Source organism: Episyrphus balteatus, chromosome 2 (genome assembly GCF_945859705.1).
Source record: "Episyrphus balteatus chromosome 2, idEpiBalt1.1, whole genome shotgun sequence".
In the NCBI taxonomy this organism is placed as follows: domain Eukaryota; kingdom Metazoa; phylum Arthropoda; class Insecta; order Diptera; family Syrphidae; genus Episyrphus; species Episyrphus balteatus.
In genome coordinates this window covers 45,303,502-45,326,266 of record NC_079135.1, presented here as the reverse complement: position 1 = coordinate 45,326,266, position 22,765 = coordinate 45,303,502, and the positions used below count along the sequence as shown (strand labels likewise).

The window sequence follows — 22,765 nt, the reverse complement described above, 5'->3', positions numbered from 1 at the left end:
TTGAACGATGATTACTTACTTCGTCTTATTCTCCAGTATGTTCAATAGTCTTTCTGAAAAGTCGACTAAATACAAAAAAAAAAAAAAAAAAAAAACAAATATACAACCAACATCAAAACAAAACTGATACGAAACATTATGCCACTTAATCTCTTTCGTAAAATGACATCCACCCCAAGAAGAAGAAGATAGAATATTATATACCTACTCAAAACATAATCCACTGGGAGACAGACACACCGGTGTCCAAAAGCAATTACCCCAGCAGATTTTCATCCTTTGACATCAAGCCAAGACATAAAGACTGGACATGGACAGAGATCTAGGATCAGCACTTAGCTGTCATATTTTCAATATAAATTGTTATATTTTTTTTTCTTCTTCTTCTCATTTTCTGTTATGTTTTCATATCTATTAAGTTATGTAGGTATAGAGTTTGACCTCTTTAATTTTGAGGTTACTTCTATTAGGGAAGATGAAGCTATAAGATATTAGAAGGATTTTTTTTTTCCTTTCATTGTCTTAATATTAATGACAATGACAATTTCTTATAAGATTTGTTATCCTCAGAAAAAATAGATTTAATCAATAAATTAAGAGAAATGGCCAATCGATTGAAATTTTCAATCATTATAAATACCTTAGTTTTATAATTCAGTTTCTCAGTTTGTTTTCCCTACTTATGAAAAATAAATTAAGTTGTAAACGTATCCTTGACAAATAACAAATAACTTAATTATATTCCAGTCAATGTGGTCTTTCATTTTCATTTAATTCAAAAGTGTCCCCATAAAGCTCTTAACTACTACATCAAACTGATTGATGTTCATAATAATAACACAAAAACCCAAAGCACTTTGATTTAATATTTATCACAAGTTGTTGTATAATTCATGTAGTTTTATTTCCCACCACAATATGTCAATGTTTAAATGAATCAATCATTTTTATCCTTTCATGTGTGCCACGATTAGTTATGCTTTGTTTAACTGCAGTCCAGGTGTATTTCACGAAAAACTAAGAAATAAGTTTGCAGTCAGTTCTTTAAAAAAAAAATTTTCAAAATTAAAAATAAATTTAGATAAGTAGGTATAGGTATCGTTTTTTTTTTTTAAATCCTTTTTATACCTATAGAAATTTGGAAAAAAAAAATAAAATTCGTTTTTTAAAAAAATAAAATAAAATCTGAAATCAAATTGCCCCCCAAAACAAGTATGCAGTTTTGATTGATATATTAAGGTGCATTTTTAGAAAAAAAAATTTCAAAATCGTTAGAGCCGTTTTTTAAAAAACTAATTTTTTATAAATAATTTTTTGGAAAAAAAAGTTTTAAAATAAAATTGGTATGCCATTTTGTAGAAATCACTAGTCAACATCCCGTTTTCGAAAATTTGATTTTTCAAAAAAAAAATTTCAAAATGTTTTTAAAAATCCAAAAATTATTTTTTTTGGAAATTTTAGTTTTGGTTTATATTCAAATTACATAACTGCTTCTTCACAAAAAGTTTCGTTTAAATAGAATAAGCAGTTTCGGAGATAATCGGATTTGAAAAAAAACGGTTCTATGGCAGGTACCGTTAATAATGATTTTCAAAAAAAAAAATTTCATTAGAAAATAGACTAACACTTGAATTTTTTAAACAAAATCGTTGGAGCCGTTTTCGAGATATTTCAATTTTACTAAAATCGGTATATGACAAGTACCGTTATTTTTGGTCCAAAAAAATTAATTCCGAAAACCCCTCTGGGGAGTCGCTAAATAACTCTACATACCAAGTTTGACATTAATCGGTCCATCCGTTTAGGCTGTAGCTCCTTATACAGACAGACAGACAGACTGACAGACGGACTTCCGGGACCCACTTTTTTGGCATTGTCTACCAATGTCATGGAAAAATGTTATCTCAACTTTTTTTTTTGTACGAATGCATAACTTGATATAATAGTAGGTACCTATATCGCAAGTAAAAATTATTTAAAAATCGATTAAAAAAATGCACGACTGGGTCGCACGAACTTGATCTTAGAGTTCAAGTAGCTAAAATGTTTAAACTTTTTATATACCAGTTTGCTATATGAAAAAAAATCAATTTTTTTTTCATAGTAAAAAAAATTTATGAATTTGACCTATAAAATAAAATATTAAAAATCGTTAGAGCAGCTTTTTAAAAAAATAATTTTTTCTAAAATATATAAAAAAAAAAAAAACAAAACCGACTTACATGGATAAAAACTGGGTTTTATGGTTTTTCTAATAGTTCCTATGGCCAGAACTGAACGAAATTGAAATGGGACCATTGCAGCCACCAGCTTTCCAATACAAAAAGAATTATCAAAATTGGTTCACTCAAACACAAAAAAAAAAAAAAAAATACAGACGAATTGAATACCTCCTTCTTTTTGGAAGTCGGTAAAAGAATAATAATTTGAAGCAATTGAACCAAAAGCCAGCAAAAACTTAAAAAAAAAACCTTCGAAGATCTGATTTTAGAAACAAAATGAATTCAAATGTTTTTTAAAAATCGAAATATATAACATGTAATTTTTTCAAAATTCTATTTTTGATTTACTTTAGTGCTTTTATTTGAAAAAAAAAAAAAAAAAAATCGTTGAAATTAAGCAAATCGTTTTGAAGAAAATTAAATTTATAAAAAAACTTTTTTTTATCAAAATATAGAACTTGTCTGAAAACTGATTCTTTAATTTTTGTATGAAAATCGTTGTAACAATTTTTAAAAAAATTAAACCAAAAAAAAAAAAAATGTATAACTTGACGTAGGTATATATAAAAAGTAAAAATGGTAAAAAAAATGGTAAAATCGAAAAAATTAATTTTTTTTTTGAAAAATTGATTTTGCCTCAAGATTTTTGTACAACATTTTTTTGAAGAAATCGGTTATTTTGTTTATGAAAAAATATAACATCAAGAAAACTTTTCTATGGTAGGTACCGTTAAAAACGGTTTAAACATTTTTTATTAAAAAAAATAGGACCTAATTTCCACAGTACATGCAATTTCTTTTATCAAAATTGTTGTACCTACCAAGAAATCTTGTTTGACAAAGTGTAGAAAAAGTGCAAGGCAAGATATAAATTTAAAAAATAAAAATTAAACTTTAAAAATACGGAGAACCCGAAAGCTTTTTGATTTGACTTAACACTGTACTCTAACAAGTAAAATAATGAATTCTACGAATTAAAGATAAACACAGTGAGCCTGAACAAGTTTAAGGTTGACCTAAAATGACGACAAAAACTAAAGATGAGGCTTTGTTCCTGAAGGCCTCAGCAATAATAATCCGTTTTTACCAAAATCGGATTAGCTTCCTTTTTCGAGATACCCCCCGTAAACGTGTTTTTTTCGAAAAAAAAAATTCATATGAACGCAAGGCTCGAGTACGATAACTTAGGCGCCGAGAATTAAAAACGGTTTTTAGTAGAGGTATTCAATACAATCATTTTTTGTTATGGGAGGGAGGGTCTATGTCCCCCCCTTTAGACGGGAGGGGCAATTTTCTAAAAAATCATACAAAAAATTATTAAAAAAACAATGGCAACACTTACAGTTATGAATGATACCTTTTTCAAAAGCTAGAATTGTGCACTTAATTATAGTTTTTAAATCAAGTTATTTTAATTATTTGCTTTCGAAATAATCGATTTTAAAGTCAACAATTGTAAAAAAGAAGTTTAAAAAAATACATTGAATACTATTTTTGTCAAGACTTTGGGTTTCATTACGGGATAAATTGATAAAGTAAACTACCTCAATAAATTCCTTATCAAATACTGAAAACTATATGTTGGTAAGTGTTGCCATTGTTTTTTAATAATTTTTTGTATGATTTTTTAGAAAATTGCCCCTCCCGCCTAAATGGGGGGACATAGACCCTCCCTCCCATAACAAAAAATGATTGTATTGAATACCTCTACTAAAAACCGTTTTTAATTCTCGGCGCCTAAGTTATCGTACTCGAGCCTTGCGTTCATATGAATTTTTTTTCGAAAAAAACACGTTTACGGGGGGTATCTCGAAAAAGGAAGCTAATCCGATTTTGGTAAAAACGGATTATTATTGCTGAGGCCTTCAGGAACAAAGTCTCATCTTTAGTTTTTGTCGTCATTTTAGGTCAACCTTAAACTTGTTCAGGCTCACTGTGAAACTCTTAATTTTTCACTTGAAAAATTGTTTGTCTTTCAATTTGAGCTTAAAAAAGCTATCCAATTAAAAACAACATAAGTACAGTACATAAAATACTCAAATCCATTATATGATTCACTCTCATGAATCTGTAGGACTTTGAAATTTTCCTGGATTTTTTTTTTGTTTAAAAAATTGTATAAAATAAAATCCTGGAATTAAATAAATTTTTCTGCCCAAGAGTGCCAATCCCATTTGAATTTGCACAATATACACAAATTCAACATTCAACAGTGTGCTCTTAAGAGGGTTTTGCTCTTTCAACTTGAAAGAAATTTTCAGAAAATCACGTCAAGTGACAACTCAAAGGTAACCATAATCTCATTAAAAACAAAATAAAAAAAAAACGAATAAAATATAAAAGATTTATAGTACAAAAAATAAAAAAAAAGCTGTTGAAAATCTGAAACCTATTATCATTAAAACTGTTAAACACCCTCAACGCACTTTACAATGAATTTATTTATTAACAACAACAACAGCAATACAAAAAAAAGGTTTACACGTGTAAAAAATACACAATTGAGTTCTTCATCCGCATGCTCAAAGCTCATAGCACTTAAAAAATATACAGGCGAAAAAAAATCACATATCCCAGGGATATGCTTTTCGAAAATAATGTTAATGAGTTCTTTTCACTTGTATAATCCGTGAAAAGGGATATTTTATCAGGACGTGCCAATAAATATAAGTGTTACATGGTCCCGCGTTCTGCCTATAAAACCAAACCTATACAAACACAAAAATCTTATGTTTAAAAACTCATGTTTTTCAATACAATGGTCAAAGTATGGGTGTAAGGGTGGAGCGAAATTTTATGAGTGAAAAAATTGTTAAATTTTTTATTAAACTTTTGAAAATTAACTGTTATACATTCACGTATAACAGTAAATTGTGTGAAATAGTACTACATTGCCAGCTCAAGGTTAGTTTTTTATGCTTAATCACTTAGTTCTTTTAGAATTACCAATGAAACTGTTATATTTGTAAACTATTATAACAGTTGAAAGTGTTATAACTGTTATACATAAGCATTTTTCAAGCTATAAAAGCAAAGAAATATAATAAAAATAGTGGCATCTTTTTCTGCTCCACCCTAATGCACATAAAATCATACATAATATCTATAATACATCCTCCTGATGGTAGTATCTATGTAGATGAATTAACAAAAACGTCATATTCTGTGGATTTCAAAAGGATTTGCCATTTGCCAATGTTTTCCTATACACACTGTTCGTGTTTTATTAAATAAACTTTCATGCTTTCATGGTGCCTTACTTCACATGAATATATTCTCTCTCGCTGGCTGGCCGCATGGAATGAGTTAAAAACGGAGGTCACTCAGCATGTAAACACGGCCAAAAAGCAATCGAATATTACATTTATATGCAACCATACGGCTTGGGCTAAAACGAAGGCTATATAGTATGGGCTCTTTTGAGGCGAGTGCAATGACTATCCGTCGTCATCATTGTCGGTTGTCCTTGTGCATGTATACAGTTATCATCATCATCATGTAGTCATTAAAATGGATAATGGTTTGGAAATCACATACGGACCACCGAGGGCGCAAATATATAAACTCTTCATACATATAGACACAATCGGCTCTATACAGAGCTGGCCCCCGCAGGCAAAACAGAGAGATGAACAAAATTTTATCCATTAAACAACTTTTCGTTTATAAGCATTGCTATTGCCAAGCCAACAACTACCAGCAGACCACTTGTGCAGAATGAGAGATAGCCTGCAAGCGAACCGGCTACACGATACTATAACATCCTAGGGCCGTATTGATGTCTTTGTTCAAATTTTGGGCGCAGTGAAACTATAGATTTTATCAGAGCCTTGAGAATTTAAATGTCTAAGGGGGCAAAAAGGGGTTTTATGGGATATAAACTTAGTTTGTAAAAATACAAAAGTAATGAACTTCTTTGATATCTTTTAATAAATTTATTAAAAAAAACAAAAGCAGTGATCAAAAATACCCAAAACTAATAATCAAAATTTGAAACCCCAAAGTCTAGTATTTCAAAGGGTAAGATCTAGAAAACCTCATCTACAAAAAAAATCTTTGATACCCAATGATATTTTTTCGCAAATTTTTTCCAATAGTAGTAGAGTAACTAAAGCAAATTATTAGGGAACCCGGCCGAATAGCTCTGATTTTGACGATTTTTTTTTTCAAACGTAGGTAATCAAAAATACTTTAAAGTCTATAGATTAAAAATTGCCGGTGTTGCCGTATTGTTTTTTAAAATTAATTTTTTTTTTAACAAAACCATTTTTTTGCTTAAATTTCATAAAACAAATGATAGCAAAAGATTCTCTAGGTAATTTAAGGAAAATATATAACAGGCAGTAAGGGACAATCTTCCATCGTTTAAGCGATAAATGCAATTTTCTAACATTCTGACCTCAAACACAAAAAAATATTTTGAAAACAACAGCAACACCTACAATATTTTAAAATACATTTTTAAAAAGCCAGAATCTCATTCTTATCTCTTAAATTTAAATCCACTAAATTTAATCAAGACTTTTTGAAAAAATGGTCCTCAAACTCAGAATTAAAAAAAAAATGTTATTAGAAAAATTTAAAATGACTTTTTTCCAAACTTTTTCTAATAAAATATGAATTTTTTTAAAAAAAATTTTTGGCCATAAATATTATCAGTTGAATTTCGAAGCAAAAAAGGTAAAATATATCACACTTTTGAAAAAAAAAATGAAAAATTACTTCAATTTCAATGGTTTTTTTTGATTACAACTGAATTTTTGCATTGAAATAATTAATTTTCTCAAAGACTGTGGTAAATAGGAACTTTAAATTTTTGCTATTTAACTTTCAACAGTAAGGGTTATTAAATGAATAAAAAATAATTTTATGTTTAGATGTTGAACTTTAAAAAAAAAATAAGTTACATTTTTTTTCAAAACTTTTATTAAAAAGAGTTCTTCGAAAATGAAATACTTTTTAATTTTTTTCATAAACCGTAATACATATTGACATTTCCTTTTATAATTTGAAATCATAATAAATGTGGCCAAAAAAATTTTAAAATAAATGCATTTTATATTACGACCAAGTTTAAAAAACGACATGTTAAAATTTTTTCAATAATTTTTTTTTTTCAAAAATCTGAGTTCAATTACCATTCTTTCAAAAGCCGTTCATTCAATTAACTTAATTTTAATTTTACATATATGACTAAGCTTCTAGCTTTTAAAAAATGTATATTTGAATATTGTAGGTGTTGCCGTTGTGTTCAAATTTTTTTTTTTGTGTTTGAAGTCAATTAATAAGAAAATTGCATCTATCGCTTGAACTATGGAAGATTGTCCCTCACTCCCATATATTTTTTTTCCTTGAATTTCCTAGAAAATCTTTTGGCATCAAATAATTTATGAAATTTAAGAAAAATTTTTGAAAAAAATTGGTTTTTGTTCATAAAAATCTTCAATTAAATTTAAAAAATCAAAACGGCAACACCGGCAATTTTTAATCTATAGACTTTAAAGTATTTTTAATTACCGACGTTTGAAAAAAAAGATCATCAAAATCTAAGCTGTTCGGCCGGGTTCCCTAATATTGCTAATTTTTGAGCTTTAGTTACTCCACTATAGTACATATTTATTTTTTATTATTATTATTATTTTTTTTTTTTTTTTTTGAGAATTCGAAAGTCCCCAAACCCGGTACCGAAAATATCGAAGTTGGTTCCCAGACTCAACCTCCTAAAAATAAAAAGATCAAAGGGTAGTTCCTGCTGATATCCCAGACTCTAGTAAACCCGAATAACAGAAAATTTCTGATACCCAAAACCCAATAAATTTTTTATCAGTTTCTGAGATCCAAAATCCCCAGAAGTTAAGAAATCTTCAAAGGGTAAAAACTGTAAAGAAATTTGAAAATCCGAATTACTAAAAATCCCTGATACTCAAAAATCCAATCAAGGATTCTAGGATTAATGATTGGTTTTGAATTTTTGGATTTTGGGTATTAATAATTACGAGGTTTAGTGTCTTTGGGTTTTAGTAGATTGCAACTCTTGTCTCGTATATAAATTATTAAATTATTTCAGACTGCTAGTTGAAAAAATTGGCGCCCTTCTCTACAACATTTAATATTATTTCAAATCCATCCCTCATATCCTTTTCATTTGAGTATCCTCCTTTCACATTGAACAACAGCTCTGTTAGTTCAACAATCGTTTGGGGACACCATAAATATAATTATTTTTTGAACCAACAAAAAACATTCTTAATCTCTTGGATAAAATTTAACAAAAGTATTGAGAGAATTCCTACATACCCCATACCCCCAAAGTTTTATGCAAAACATACAAAAAATTGTCTTCTCTCTTTTTAATAAAACATTTTACACCATAAGTTTAACTTAAAATGACGGTCGAATAAGCCTTTCATACCACACATATACATAGAGTCGAGTGAAGCTTTTCATTTTGGCATTGAAAGGATTTTGTGGGCGTGGTTAGTTGCTTAAAGTGACCTCCAACCATGACCATTATAGAAGTAGATTTTCATGTTGGTACATATCTCTCTAGTCATGTGTATATGGATTATAGTAAAGATAATGTGACAATTTCAAGTGCACAAACATTCCATGGACATGGACATTGGCCAGACTCATATTAAGGTTTTTGAATTTATCCACTGTGTAGGTATTATGAAGTTAGTATCTTAGAATAAAAGTCCAAATTGGTGTATAGATAGCAAGTTTCTTGATACAAATTGGACATGGACCAAAAATAAGAATTTGGCAAGAGTGCAAAATTAGCTTTTCGTAATTTTCGTAATATTTCTCATTGTAAGGACATAAAGGTTGTATCAAGGATAACATGGCTAAACAATAATGCATAATATTTGCTAATTAGGTATGTTCTTTGTTGTATGGCTTTGATCATAAGGCTGACAACAAACCTTAATCCACGGCCACTTATGTGGAATGGAACTTTTCCAACATTTTTCGTTTGATATACAGCTACATGGTAGTATCTTATGAAGTTCAAATAATGTTGTGTCAAAGACATTCGTTGCAGTGAATTGTTTGATTTTCATTATTGTAATATAGTCTATTGAATAGGACCTTTTGAATGAAACAAATTCGCTCAAGAGTTTTGATTGCTGATTATGATTCCTTGACATAAAATAATACTCCAGCCAAAAGTGCTACTAAATCTATTGGTGCATTTCTGAGAAAACGGCAACACTGGTCGGTTTTCAGTTTTTTTTTTTTTTTGTCAAGAAACAACTTAAATGTACCTATTCAAAAATTAGCACTTTTTCAAAATTTTTGACTTTTTTAGTTTCAGAAACATTTTCGACGCGTTTCGGAAGCGTTTTGGACGCGTTTTGTACGCGTTTTAGACGAATTTTGGACCCGTTTTGGACGCATTTTGGACGCGTTCTTGACGCATTTTAGACGCATTTTGGGCACATTTTGGACGCGTTTTAGAAGCGTTTTGGACTTGTAAATCTAATGGTATACTTTTGTTAGAAATTAAAACCATATAAGAAGTTGAATTCATTCTTTGAAAAATAAATTTTAATACTTTGGACATTTCTTTTAGGATTATGATAAGAAAATTGAACGAAAATCATTATATAATAATAATACAAGCTTATAACTACTTTTGATCATTTTTAGAAAAATATTCGTGTCTTTATAAATTATCATTATTTTTTACATTTACAAACAATTGCATGTTTAAATTAATTAAAAATAATGAAAAAATTCCAAGGCATTGCATATTTCAAATTCCCAAAGAATTCCTTATTTAGGTACATTTATTTTTTCTCTATAACATGTTTGTAGTAGGTACATGAAAACACTTTCTATTAAAATATTTAAATACAGAAATCTATCGCACCTTCTCAGGAACAGGAATAATTTTCCTTCTTTATCCCCATACACATTTGTACATACCTACAGCTACAGACCTAGAAACATGGGTGTAGGTATATTAATCGCATCTGAAAACAATTTTGCGGAAACCTAGTTTTGCAAATCTACAAGAATTTGTCCTGAATTACGTTGCATGCAACCAATCCCATATTCCAACATATAAATTGTTTGTGTATATATGTATTTCCTATTCCCCGAAAAGGGACAAAAATTTCAACTCTTACTTTCTCTGTGGCTTTAGATGTGGCGGTGGTGTGGTGGCAATGGCATCTCTCGCTCTCTCGTTGTAGCGAACTATACTTGCATTAGCATTCGAAATGTGTAGCGTTTTAGTTTTTTAATTAAAATTCAAATCCCATCTGACATTCATGAGTATGCGGTGCAGCACTGGTGAAGAAAATACGGTGGCGAGGTGCGATGTGACATTCTGGTGGAAGGATGGTAGCAGACAAAAGTTTACCCAACTCTTTTTCAGACCCCCACCAACAACAAAAATATAAAGAACTTTGTTGCACATTCCCATCAATGTCCTGTAAGCTTTGGGGAATTGGGGGGGAAATAGTTTTGGTATTGTGTTGAAGGGATAATGTTTGAAATCTGCATGCATTGCCTGAATTTTGTTTATCGGTGCTATTTACTTCGTTCTATGTGTCATGCCATGACCTATTTTGAGCGACCAACTTTCTTCCTGTCGACGTTCCCTGGCCTTGAGTATTTTCACTCATCTAATCCAATATAGTCTCATGCACTGGGTAGGATTTATTTGTGTGTTAGTGTGTGATTAGTCGGCTGTATAGTCTGGATTTATGTTTCCATAAAGCTGATGGTGCTCTCTTGTAACCAACAGACTTGTTGTATAACTTATACTTGCAAAGTAATAGTGCTGGAGGTGGAAGACCACAGGACCGCACTTATAAGTGTATTGTAGCAATTTTAAGTTACTTGAAACTGTTATTTGTAGGTATCTGCCTTTTTTTTCAGTACATAATTCTTTTCAGGACGTAGAAAAAATGTTTCTGGTAATATTTTAACCCATGTTCCAAAGATCCAAATTTTTAATTAAGTCCTTCCACTTTCGAAAAAGTACCGCCAAGTAAGTTTAATGGGGTTGGGGTCAAAATTCTGTATGTGCCAAAATTCGGATTCCAAAATTCTGTATTCCAAAATTCGGTATTTTAAAATGCTGTAAATTCAAAAATTTGTATTTTAAAATTCTGTAAATGAATGAAAAAAAATCATGTGTGCAATTCACACGTGGTAGAAGTGAAACCTTAAAAAATCATTTTTCTTGCAAAAAAAAAAATAGAAAAAATCTACCTATTTTTATTCTATCACCTTAAAATCCATGTTTTTTATACGACAACCTATATTTTTATCATCTGAAAGCTGATTGTCTTAGCTTACAACATTTATGTCGATCATGTCAGTGAGACATCTACAAAAAGAGCTAGAATATTTTGAACTCGATAAATTTCCATCAAAAAGAGCGAAAAAACACGTATTTTTATATTCTCACGATATTAAATCCATTTTTTTCCCTAACAACCTATACAAATTTTTACACCATCTGTAAGCTTATTGTCTTAGCTCAAAATATATATATATCGATCAGGTGTATGAGACAGCTACAAAAAGAGCTAGAATTTTTTAAACTCGATGAAATTTCATCCAAAAACGAAAAAAAAAACATTTTTTATGTTCTCATGCTATTAAATCAATTTTTTTGTTTGACAACCTATAAAAAAATGTATACCATGTGAAAGCTTATTGTTTCACCTTGTATAATGATGCATAAATCTTATTTCAAAGATGTCTACAAGAGAAGTTAGAATTTTTTAAAGTCAACCATGTCGAATTTCCAGACTGAGATTACGGTACTTCCTACACTGGTAGCTGGTCATCGCCAACAGATCTCCACAGGTGTTTTGAGGTATTTTTAATTTTTTTTCAATTTAAGATTGTGTAACTTGTAGAGCACGTACCGTTATGTGTGATATATCAAATAAAAGGTTATGTTATCAGCATGCGTATTAAAGTTAAAACAAATTTGTATGTGCACTAGATCAAAAGATATAACGTGTGTTTTAAAAGAACATCTTTTTACCGTTATCTCAGAATTTTGAATATGAAATTAATTGAAATTTTGTATAATTATAATTTATTTAATTACCTATCTACAGTACAAATTTCATTAATCTATCTATTAAAACAAAAAAGTTATAACAAGTTGAAGTCGTGTCGCGTTTTCGTTTCATCTTGTTTCAAATCACTACGATACTAAAGAAGTTTTCACTTCAAAAGTGCGCACTTTTTTTCATTATCAAAACAAAAACAGAATTTTGGAGTACAGATTTTTATTATTTTCTTTGAAGAAAATGTTGAAGTTAAGTACCTCCCCAATTAATTTGCATATGACTTACAGCTATTGGATTGAATTTGAATGACATACCTTGCATACCAAAATACTAGTAATATTTAGCCAAGAATCTTCATACATATTTCACCATTTTGTTTTTTTGTTATTTTTTATTTGTTTTTGTCTTTTTTTGCAAGGTCTGAAACGAAACTTAAATATTTATGTAGAACATAATCTCTTATTCTCTAATTTTTCCTCTGCGTAAACTGTCACATGAGGTATTATGTAGATAATAAATCCTTAAGTTTCGTTTTACCAAACGGCTCTTATACACTTTTATACTTAATTTATTAATTGAATACAAATTGCTTAACAGGAAAGACAAAAAGGTATAGGATTCCAAAAAGCAGAATAATGAATTTCCAGAATTTTGAAAACAGAATTTTAGATTTACAGAATTTTGAAATACAGAATAGGTAATAGAAAAGCGGAATAATGGAATACAGAATTATGTTCATACAGAATTTTTTATTGAAATACAGAATTTTGGTCATACAGAATTAAGGAATACAGAATAACGACCCGTTCCCAGTTTAATGTTCAAAAGTGTCTTATGTAACGTCAATAAATAAGTTTACAAAATTATTCTTTTGTTTTGTTGCCGAGACTAAACATTACTTTTCCGAAGGTTTTTGATGCGCTGAACTCTGAATCTGAAGTCAGAAAAATTCAATCCGCTCCCGATTTTGAAATATTAAAAAAAAAAACGATTTTTGTCTATACTTTTGAGGTTGCCTTATGCCATGTGAAGAAATTTGTTTAAACACAAATCGTTTCGGTATATATTTTCGATTTCCGTTTCAGTTTTTTGTTTTCCTTCTTTCAAGGCTTGTTTAAATCTTTATAATAAGGGTATACTAAGGGTATAATAAGGGTAACGAGATAATTTTCTACTTTGCAGAAAAAAAAAATTCCGCAAAAGGTTTAAATGAACACCCCAGCAGAAAATAATTGCGTAAACAAGGGAAACAAACACCTGTTTGTTAAACGTAAAATTGAACTTATAAAATGTGTTCAATTAAAAAAATAAAGTCAAGCTAATTTTGCAAATACTATGCAACAATAAAAAAAAAGAGTGTGTGTACACATGTACACGGGACTGAAGTTATACTTCTCATTTGTAATTTCTATTATTAAGTAATAAATCCCCACTTATTTTTTTTACATTTTTATCAAGTGAACAATAAATTAATTCTTTCATCCTCCTTGCGTCCATGTAGTTTTCAATTTATTCTGTGAAATTTACACATGTTGTGCGGTTCAGAACGTACGGTATACGCTTAACGACTTTTTTCAAAATTCCGAGAAAATCGGTTTTGAAAGCTAAACCGCTTTAGAGCAATTTTTGGGAGTGATGCCAAATGATAGCTTGTGTCATGGGCCTACGCTTTGCACATTATCAGATTTTTAAAAAATCGCCTTCCATGCTAAACCACCACATCATGCCTTTTCTTTCAGAATCGCGCCTATTTTTTTTACTTTTAAGTTCTCCCGGTTTGAGAACGCGTGGACCTACAGGAATGGGAGTTGTACCCAAATGTAGGTTAGAGCCCCCCTATCTTTTGGCATCAAAAATTTTATTCATTTTCTTCAAAATTCCACGATATAGGCGTTGGAAGTTGGGGGCGCGAAAAAACTTCTGGGAGCTGAACGCTTTGATCTAGAGACAGTGGAGTGGTGCCATATGAAAGCTTATATTCTCAGCTACCCGATTGTGGTATAATCCGGTTTTTCGATTTTTTTCAAAATTCCGAGAAAATCGCGTTTGAAAGTTGGGGTAAAATCTTTTTTCGAAAAATCCCTGAATCTTTGAACGCTCCTGGAAGCTAAACCGCTTGAGAGCAATTTTTGGGAGCGATGCCAAATGATAGCTTGTGTCATGGGCCTACGCTTTGCACATTGTCAGATTTTTAAAAAATCGCCTTCCATGTTAAACCGCCACATCATGCCTATTTTTTCAGAATCGTGCCTATTTTTTTTTTTACTTTTAAGTTCTCCCGGTTTGAGAACGCCTGGACCTACAGGGATGGGAATTGTACCCAAATGTAGGTTAAAGTCCCCGCTACCTTTTGGCATCAAAAAATTTTATTTTCTTCAAAATTCCGCGATATAGTCGTTGGAACGCTTTGATCTAGAGACAGGGGAGTGGTGCCATATGAAAGCTTATATTCTCAGCTAGCCGATAGTGGTATAATCCGGTTTTTCGATTTTTTTCAAAATTCCGAGAAAATCGCGTTTGAAAGTTGGGGTAAATTTTTTTTTCGAAAAATCCCCGAATCTTTGAACGCTCCTGGAAATTAAACTGCTTGAGAGCAATTTTTGGGAGTGATGCCAAATGATAGCTTGTGTCATGGGCCTACGCTTTGCACATTATCAGATTTTTAAAAAATCGCCTTCCATGTTAAACCGCCACATCATGCCTTTTTTTTCAGAATCGTGCCTATTTTTTTTTTTACTTTTAAGTTCTCCCGGTTTGAGAACGCGTAGACCTACAGGAATGAGAGTTGTACCCAAATGTAGGTTAGAGTCCCCGCTACCTTTTGGCATCAAAAAATTTTTTTTTCATTTATTTCAAAATTCCGAGATATAGGCGTTGGAAGTTGGGGCGCTCACTTTCAGCTCAGCTCACTTTCAGCTCAGCTCAAATGAGCTAAGCTATGGTACCTAGCTCAAATTTGAGCTGAGCTGTGAGCTGAGCTGAAATGTGAGCTTTTTGCAACCCTGGCAACTTGCCACATGGAAATTACCACATGCAACTTGCCACATGCAACTTGCCACATGTAACTTGCCACACGCAACTTGCCACACGCAACTTGCCACATGCAACTTGCTACACGCAACTTGCCACATACAACTTGCCACATACGACTTGCCACATGCAACTTGCCACATGAAACATGTAACTTGCAACGTGTTGTGTGTTTTATGTTTGCCGTACTGCGGCGTACTACATTTTTAAATACTAAAGTACTGCCTACTCTAAAGGTGAAACGACAGCCCTGCTACCCAGGGTGATCTCGTCATAATCCCTTTGACATTCTTGTCAAAAAGTAAATTTTCATACCCACCCTCCCATAAGAAGTATAACTTCAAAAATCGCCTTCCATGTTAAACCGCCACATCATGCCTATTTTTTCAGAATCGTGCCTATTTTTTTTTTTCACTTTTAAGCTCTCCCGGTTTGAGAACGCGTGGACCTACAGAGATGAGAGTTGTACCCAAATGTAGGTTAGAGTCCCCGCTACCTTTTGGCATCAAACAATTTTTTTTCATTTTTTTCAAAATTCCGAGATATAGGCGTTGGAACGCTTTGATCTAGACACAGGGGAGTGGTGCCATATGAAAGCTTATATTCTCAGCTACCCGATAGTGGTATAATCCGGTTTTTCGACTTTTTTTTAAAATTCCGAGAAAATCAGTTTTGAAAGTTGGGGTAAATTTTTTTTTCGAAAAATCCCCGAATCTTTAAACGCTCCTGGAAGCTAAACCGCTTGAGAGTAATTTTTGGGAGTGATGCCAAATGATAGCTTGTGTCATGGGCCTACGCTTTGCACATTGTCAGATTTTTAAAAAATCGCCTTCCATGTTGTATTTGTATTTTTGTGTATTTTTTTTTTTACTTTTAAGTTCTCCCGGTTTGAGAACGCGTGGACCTACAGGGATGAGAGTTGTACCCAAATGTAGGTTAGAGTCCCCGCTACCTTTTGGCATCAAAAAATTTTTTTTCATTTTTTTCAAAATTCCGAGATATAGGCGTTGGAAGTTGGGGCGCTCACATTCAGCTCAGCTCACTTTCAACTCAGCTCAAATGAGCTAAGCTATGGTACCTAGCTCAAATTTGAGCTGAGCTGAAATGTGAGCTTTTTGCAACCCTGGCAACTTGCCACATGAAAATTACCACATGCAACTTGCCACATGCAACTTGCCACATGTAACTTGCCACACGCAACTTGCCACACGCAACTTGCCACATGCAACTTGCCACATGCAACTTGCCACATACGACTTGCCACATGCAACTTGCCACATGAAACATGTAACTTGCAACGTGTTGTGTGTTTTATGTTTGCCGTACTGCGGCGTACTGCATTTTTAAATACTAAAGTACTGCCTACTCTAAAGGTGAAACGACAGCCCTGCTACCCAGGGTGATCGCGTCATAATCCCTTTGACATTCTTGTCAAAAAGTAAATTTTCATACCCACCCTCCCATAAGAAGTATAACTTCAAAAAATGTAATTTGCTCAGATAAAATAATATTCTTTTTTTCAATATTAACATATTTTATTTGTGGTTATCTGAATAATAAGACATACATAAGATTATTCCAGATACGGGTAACCCAGATTGCCTATCCGATAGGTGATTGAACACACCCAAAGTTTATCAAATTTTTTTCTACGGTTTCTGCTTCAAATTTATGAGATAAAATTCTATGATTTGCAGAATATTTTTCCCATACAAATTTTGACAGATCATTTCTACCGATAATTCTACGGTTTCTACAGTTTCTATGGGTTTTCCGCGTTTACGTGAATACCCCTAATATTTTTTTTTATTGCCCGAGATACCTATCTCAAGTTTAAGTAAAGTGTGTTTGGCTATATCATAAAGAAGATTATAACGTTTTTTTTTTTTTTTGAATTTTTGAACAGTAATATTTCAAAAACGGGAGCTAATCAAATATTTCTGACTTCGAATTCGAGTTCAGCTGGTTATTCGGTTTTACAAAATTCTGCTTTTTATAATTTAGAAAATTCTGCTATTTCTATGCAAAGGGTTAGAAAAATAATTAAAATGCGAATGCTTACTAACCAACCAGTTTAAAGCACAAAAACTAATTCTTTGCAAAGAATTTTCCTTGAGTTGTTAATTTTTCTATTGACATTCGTCAATAACATTTTTAGCAAAAAATGCTGGACATAATTGTAATTGTCATTAGGTTGCTGTCAAAGTAAAAACAGCGGCTTGCAGTGCACTAGGTTCAAAAAGTGTCAAAGTAGTAAACCGCACTTTTGTGCTTTTTTTGTTTTTTTTTGTTTTAAGCTAGCACAATTTGTTCATCTTTTCATTTTTCATCTTTCTTAATATCCACTTTTAAACATAGTTGAGAATTAAATAAAGCGGAAATAGTCAATTTTGTATGAAAATAAATAGAGAGGATTTCAAAAATAGATCTTTATAAACAAAAAACCCAAAAATAGCACAAAAAAAGGACAAAAGGGCGAATTACTACTTTGACACTTTTTGAACTCTGCTTTAAAAATGTTTGAATTTTTGTTTCATTGAATATGAACATTTTTGTACCTAATTCAAAAGTCGAACATCTGTTTTACATCAATTTAACTAAATTTTTAGCTTATAAACAGTTTCGAAAAAGAAGATTCTATAAACGCTTATTCTGTCCGCCATTTCGGGACCACCATTTTGAGTAAAAAAAAGTTGGTAGCTTTTTCATATTTCTTATAGGTATTTATATACTTCAGTGTACTAAATTTCATGACTTTTCATCAAAAAATGGTTGTGAAAATGATTTTGAATATAATAAAAGCACCAAAGGCACCACTGTGCGGCAAAGAGAATAATAAATAGCCAAAGCGTTCTTGACCGAATGATTTTTATATCTTTAGCGTCTTCATGACTTTCACTGATTGTGTCAACTTTATTTTTTTTATTATAATTTGGTTAAAAATAATAATTTTACAAATACTTTATAAAAGTAAAAAAAAATCGTAAAAATATGATTTTTTGATGAATCTTGAAGCATATGTGCCACCGGAAGTTTTTAACCAATTTGGCCAATTTTTTTCTACTTAATATTTAGCTCATAAATAATAGTTTTCTAAAGTTATTATGTTCAAAAAATTATATGTTAGGGTGGTAAATTTTTTTTTGTAAAAATACCATTTTACTTAATTTTACCAACCGACCGAAAGATTTGAACTTATTTTGATTATTTTTCAAACCCTTATTAGTCTTCACCATTCTTAAAGTAAATTTACTTCGCGCTATTACGATTTGAAATTCGAAAAAAATATTTTTCGGCCCTTTCTAACCTATATTCAATTATTTTTTCGGTAATTGTATAAATATTCAACAACAGTGACGAGTTCCAGTTTTTAAGAACTCAAAATAGCCAATACTTTCATGTATTTACCACTTGGAGGAGCTTTACACGCAATATTTTGATACGTCCCTGTTATTTTAGTTACATCGGATCCGACTGCATTGCAACAATTCATTAGTGTACATGATCACCACTTTTCGTCCTAGTTTCCACCCAAAAAATAGTTACACTTTCTTTCACTTTTGTGTGAGTGTTATACAAAATTCTAATCATCAATTTTTTTTTATTTTTGTGGCAAGGAACAGATTGAAGCCAAAGCAGTAGGTACATAGAAAAAGTTGGGGGTGGGTAAGGATGCTTGAGCCAACAAAGTCGGACACAACATGACTGCGGCCAACACTACACTAATACCGGACGACTACGATGTAATCGCCATAGTAGACTGACTGCTTTAATATTCTATAGATGCGGACATAGGACACGTAAAATGTGCTTAGATACAGTTTTTCACAATTTTTCGTTCTGTTTTTTTTTTCTTGTTGTTGTTGCATCACTTGAGGTTTTATTTTTCGGTCAGATTCGGGATATGGAAAAGGATTTTGGACATATTTTGAAATGGCAATGGCATGCACGTAGGTACTCTTGGCCAACATTTACAAAATATACCAAAGACGAATAAAAAGAAGGATACAGTGGAGAGGGAAGAGGGTGGGACGAGAATGTGGAATGTGAATAAACTGGAAAGTTAGTACGCGATACGATAGGATCGTCTCATTGCCATCAAAATCCCCGTACACGAAACATTCTATATAGAATCTCGATATAGTTGAGGCAATTCTATGAGAGAGGAGGAAGAATTTATGCTGAGCTCAGATTTACTTGAGAAAAATCAAATCTGGCAGAATTTTGTGTAAAATGTCCTTCTGCCCATGGCAGCCAGTAGCCATCTTACTCTTTATATACGGTTTTAGTAGTTTTTCGTATGTTTGAAGTTGTTGGGATAAGATATTGGCAAACTTAACTATTTTGTTGAGTGGGTGAAAGGGAGGTTTCTTATTTACCTTTTTTTTCTTCCTACGTTGTTGGGGGTGCTCTATTTCAAACTGCACAGAGTATGAAATAAAGGATATCCTAGTCAGGGCTTAAGATGTCCTTGGGTAGAATCTGAAAAGAGATTGGGAAGTGATTAGAATTTTTATATGTTATACTTTGTAAAGTCTATGTGTGTGTGTTTGTTTTTTATTTAGCATTTTGTGAATTTTAAGGCAACGATAAAAAGGATATTTAAGGACACACTTCCACAAAACCATCTCTACTAACAAAAAACATCAACACCAGTTAAAAAAAAAATGTTGAGAGAAAAATCTAATGTAAATCGGTTGAAATTTTATTGATATGCGACATACAGAAGCTCCCAGCACATTCAAAAAGGACGACATTTTTGCTGGTCAGAGTTCAATTTTTTATGGTTTTGTTTTTGAGATTTAATCAAGTGATAACGTTTTGTAAAATGTTTTACACAAAATCTGCTCCGCTTCAAAGTGTCCTCTGTTTGTGTGTCTGTGTGTGTTTTGTGTGCAAATAAATAATTTAATCTCTCTGACAAGAAAATTGAGGTTTTCGTTTTGTATTTTTTTTCAGAAAACACAGATGGAGGACTAGGACAACGATAGCAATGGTGATGACGTCTATCTAACTAAACGACAGGGTTAAAAGGTTTTATTGGATTTTTTTTCCTGTTTTTTTTTTTGAAAATGTAAAAAAAAGGTCCTTTGAATTATGTGAATGGTTTTGAATGAGGAAAAAGTGTCCCAAATTAAATGAAGCGGAAAGTGATAAGATACATTTGTTTAATACAAGTCCAGTGTTGTCTTTTGGTTGAAAATGATTGTATAAAAATCGTCTATCAATTTACACCTTTTTTTTTATTTGGAGAAACACTTAAAATGATAGAAATGTTTGTCTTTTTTTTAAGGCTATTTTTTTTACTGTAAGGAATATTTCTGTCACTTTGTACCTACAATTTAAGAATATTTTAGGATAAAAAGTAAGCTTTAATTATCGATTTTGAATGTTTAAATAAATTTTAAAAGAAGCAAGGGCGTGTTTCAAGGCACATAACCGAGTAAAAATGGAATTCCGCTGCACCACCGCTGCACACGGCCGCACCATTATCATAAGTTTCTATTGCGCTGCACCACGACTGCATCACGTCCGCACCATTTAATTTTGTTTGAAAAAAAAATCGGTGCACCACGGCCGTACCACGTCCGCATCATTTCATTTTGCCAGTTCGTAGGTACAAACATGACTTGGTGGTCGAGTGGTTAAGGCGTTAGACTTCTAATTAAAAATACTCTGGATACTCGGGTTCGAATCTTCGTAGTAGTTCATCGGTAGTTTTTTTTTATTTTTCAAAAATCCAAAATTATGTATCATGGTGCAGCGAATTTTTCATACAAAATGAAATGGCGCGGACGTGGTGCAGTCGTATTGCGGTGGTGGTGCACCGAAATTTTCCACCAAATGGCGGTGGTGCACCTGTGTTGCGGCGGCGGTCAAGATTTTTTTATTTTTTTCTTTAAAAATTCCATTTCTATTTTTACTCGGGTAGGTACATTCTTTTTCAATAATTTTTTTAAACATTAGAATCTCAAATTTCAAAAATATAACCGTTTTTCTGAACTTGTATTTTTCTTCAACTTTCATCTGTGACATCATATCTTATAAACTACTTATCGTAAATTGACTAATGAGCTATAAATGGAAGCGTCTTGCTTGTCCGCTAGTTAAAGAGTTTGTTTCGGTGAAAGTTATGTTTACTTGCTCAACTAAACGAATTAAGCGTTTCAAGTAACAATAACATTTATGGTATCTTTTTTTTCAAGGAAACGGAAGTGATGCTAGCAGCCATCTTTTTTTGACTTAAAATCTAAAATCCTTCTTCTTAATTTCCTTCTATTGTACCTTTTCTTGGATATCATACTCTAAGATTTTAAGGAATCTTTCTTCCTTGAGCATAATTATACCATCATTTGGTTCGTCCTTTGTAACTTCATCTTGCTTTTTTGTTTATGCACCCACTCCGGTATCTAAAAGATTACTGTTTCCCATTACCACCACCATGGAAGATACCGTTATACCCTTATGCCTCATCACAAATGCAGCAGCATCAATTCCGGACTGTGAGAACAAACAAACACAAAAAAAAGAAGAAAATTAGCACAACAGCTCTTACCTGTTTTCTGGCTTTGTTTTTTTTTTTTTTTTTTTTTTCTTATTCCTGTTGCCCAAGGAAGTTGCCAAGAAAAAGAAGAAGGAGCTACACCTTCGGTATATCATTAACGGTGAGCTAATGTATACGTTCCGTACCCCCTAAAGTAATTTACATGAATTTATCAAACGAAGGCGCACACAAAGAACCAAAGAAGAGAACTTTCTTACATCCCCAGAAATCCACCAGAGAGCAGCATCAGGACTGTGTTTTGTATATTTTTTTTTATATTCTGCATTAAGAAGAAGTCCTGACTGGTTTTAAGAAATTCTATTTAAAGAACTTCTCCGAAAATGGATGATTCTCCATTTTATCTTGAAACAAACTGGTCCTGTTTTTCCTTAGCTACAGAGCTTATTTGAGTAAACCTTAACTGCTTCCTTTTTTTCTTTTGATACAAAAGATACGATTTTTTTAAGTTTATTTTTTTTTTCTTTGTGCGCAACCTGTTGTTCCACAATCCTTTTTTCTACGGTTTGTTGTTTCACAGTGAACCAAACACAAAAAAATGAAAGGATTCTCTTTTATTTTGACATCAGGAAGTTCTGAGACTTTACATTTTTTTTCCGTTTTTGTTGTTAGGTTATTTTTTGTTCTTTGTGTTTTTATCCAGCGTGACGGGAAAATATTTGCTTTTCAAGGATAATTTCTTCTTGGCGCCTGAATAAAAAACAAGCAATGCTTGCCTGAAGGATTTTTGATTTGATTTCTAAAGAAATGTTGTGCTTTGTGATGTAAGGATATACTTACTACGCGACTTGACTCTCTCTCTTTCTAACCACCTTACCAATATCCCCGTTCAGCGCCATCATTCTTTAATAGAAGAGAAAAACAAAAACCTTGGTGAGCCAAGCACAAATCTGTGAGTGATTTAA

At 31.8% G+C, this 22,765-nt stretch overlaps 1 long non-coding RNA gene across 1 annotated transcript in view; it reads right to left on the bottom strand.

Annotated features, from left to right (window-relative positions):
- Window positions 1-22,565, bottom strand: part of LOC129908413 (uncharacterized) — a 51,989-nt gene extending 29,424 nt beyond the window's left edge. The window contains exons 1-2 of the long non-coding RNA XR_008771275.1: window positions 21,855-22,565; window positions 19,678-19,780 (exon numbers count right to left, since the gene is read on the bottom strand). This is a non-coding gene — a long non-coding RNA (uncharacterized LOC129908413). The remainder of the gene's footprint in view (window positions 1-19,677; window positions 19,781-21,854) is intronic.
- Window positions 22,566-22,765: the final 200 nt, after the last annotated feature.